This window comes from Gossypium hirsutum, chromosome A05, assembly GCF_007990345.1.
Source record: "Gossypium hirsutum isolate 1008001.06 chromosome A05, Gossypium_hirsutum_v2.1, whole genome shotgun sequence".
In the NCBI taxonomy this organism is placed as follows: Eukaryota; Viridiplantae; Streptophyta; class Magnoliopsida; order Malvales; family Malvaceae; genus Gossypium; species Gossypium hirsutum.
Genome location: NC_053428.1, coordinates 105,661,682 through 105,663,676, shown reverse-complemented (window position 1 = coordinate 105,663,676; position 1,995 = coordinate 105,661,682). Strand labels below are relative to the sequence as shown.

Sequence of the window (1,995 nt, the reverse complement as noted above, 5' to 3'; positions counted from 1 at the left end):
AAAAAAGCACGTATAATAAAATATTAAAATAAAATAATAAAAGTAAGGCTATATAAATTATATATACATGTACGTACATAGGAAACATATACACTCATATATATATAATAATATTGTAATGCAAAAAAAAAACAAATACAACAAAATATTAAAATGAAGTAATAAAAACACTACTATATATATACACATATAATAAAATGTATACTAATACTAAAAATAAATATCATAGTATAATACTTAATAATAACAATATGAAATTAAAGTAACTAAAAGTAATACCATATATAAATACATATACGTATGCGTATATAATGAAAACATACACTAATATATAAAAAATAATAATAATATTGATAATAATATTAGAAATAATAATAATAATATTTAATAAAGAAACAAAAATAAATAAGAAAGGACTAAAATTGAACTAATAACAAAGTTTTGGAGCAAATTTAAAAGGAAATAAAGAAAAAGGATCAAATTGCAACACGCGCGTAACCTAGGAGGACCAAAACAACAATTACTCCTTCCCATCCAAACGCAGCGTATCAGTGGGGACCAAGTTGAAAACCGCAAAAAATTATGGGGCCAAATTAAAAAACCATAAAAACTTAATTGCGAAATATCAAAAAAGCGGAAGGGCTAAAAGCGAAATTAGCCCTTCCGTTAAAAAACACTCGAATCCTAGGCCAGAGCGGATCGGATCGGGTCAGGCTATGGCAAAACGATGCCGTTTTGGGTGTTGAAGGTCAACCCCAAAATGACGTCGTTTTGAAGGCCTTTAAAAGTAAAAAATTCTTTAAAAATTTTCATTTCATCCAGGTTTTAAAAAAAAAACAAAGGGGGAGGGGAGTTTTTTCTCTCTGGGGAAACCCAGAAGCCGGCCAGGAGGGCCACCGAGCGCCGTCGTAACTCTGTCGCCGCCGGCCACCGTCCACGGTGGCCAGAACCTTAAAAAGGTAATTTTTCCTCCTTTTTTTGTGGTTTATATATATGTCTATATTTGCTTGTGTAAAAAAAGAAAAAAAAAACTTAAAACTTAAAAGACAGAACGTCAGATCCTATTTCTCCGATTCTGGTTCTTATATTCTGATATTCACTGCTTTGGTGTTTAGATTTGTCTTTGATATTTGAGATCTATTGCTTAAAATGGCCGAATCTGTTGTTTTCATTCATCCAAAATTCCTCTTTCATTACACCGTCTTTTGATGGCTTTTATAGCCTTTTACAAATGCTTTGCCTTTTATTATTTTATGTTTGTTGTCCTTTCTTTTTAATTCCTTGCAGGTGCAGAGAGCAGTGGAGGTGACTATGGGACAGGTGGCACCAGGGGATGGTGTTGCAGTGGGTAGGTGGCAGACAGTCAGAGGGTGGTTGCGGCGCCAACAAGCTAAGGGGCTAGGGTTAGATTTAGGGTTTGTGTTTGGGCTGTTGGGAATTGGGTTTAGGGTTTGGGTTATTGTTGATGTTATTGGGCTGATGGGTTGTTTTGTTTTGGGTTTTATGGTTAAAGTTTAGTGGGCTTGGCTATTTGTATTTGTTTGGTTGGGTTTTATTGGGTTTAATTGTAATGGGTTGGATAGGGTTATTGGGCCATTCGAGTTTGATTATAAACGGGCCCAAAATTGACCTACAACAGATACTACTAAGCACGAGCTTAAATTGCTCATCCAATAAATAAGACTCCTAAGTATGAGCTTAAACCATTGTATCACTCCTAAGTAAGAGTTAAACTACACATCCAATAATTGAATTGTGTCATGGCTTAATCCTTCAAAAAGGAAAGTACATCTGCAACATGTTTCATTACCAAGGTCAATCCAAATACTAAATAAAAAAATCTTGGTGGCTCCCTTTGAACCTTGCAAATCTTGTCAACAGAATTGAAAGATGAAAAAAAACATTATTTGACATCGGAAGTAAAATAAGTTTCAAAATTTGTAGCATAAGAATATTTGGAACAATCAAAATTCATCACGTGTCATCATTATTTAT

The 1,995-nt window shown here is 33.4% G+C and overlaps 1 long non-coding RNA gene across 1 annotated transcript; it reads left to right on the top strand.

The window, feature by feature from the left end:
* The first annotated feature begins 822 nt into the window (after nt 1-822).
* LOC107937157 (uncharacterized) lies at nt 823-1,703 on the top strand. The gene is made up of 2 exons (XR_001694597.2): nt 823-959; nt 1,288-1,703. It is a non-coding gene; the product is annotated as an uncharacterized lncRNA (long non-coding RNA).
* Nucleotides 1,704-1,995: the final 292 nt, after the last annotated feature.